A 241-nucleotide genomic window follows, 5' to 3' on the forward strand; every position below is an offset into this window, starting at 1 on the left:
CAGGGAACACAACCCCCGGGCCGCCCCTGCGCCCCCTGCCGAGATCCCAGACCCCACCGAACAGCGCTGGATACCCCTGAAAAACCCTTCTTGGCTCCTTTCGTTCCCCCCGTGCCTGGGGAGGGGGCGGGCGGGCCAGAAACGCAGACCTGGGGGTGTCGGAGCCGGGCTGCCCGCAGAGCAGGGGGGCAGGAGCCCCCAGCGCTTCACCCAGGGGGGAGCCCCCCTTCCCCGGGGCTGC

This window comes from Fulmarus glacialis, unplaced genomic scaffold, assembly GCF_000690835.1.
Source record: "Fulmarus glacialis isolate BGI_N327 unplaced genomic scaffold, ASM69083v1 scaffold15114, whole genome shotgun sequence".
Taxonomy (NCBI): Eukaryota; Metazoa; Chordata; class Aves; order Procellariiformes; family Procellariidae; genus Fulmarus; species Fulmarus glacialis.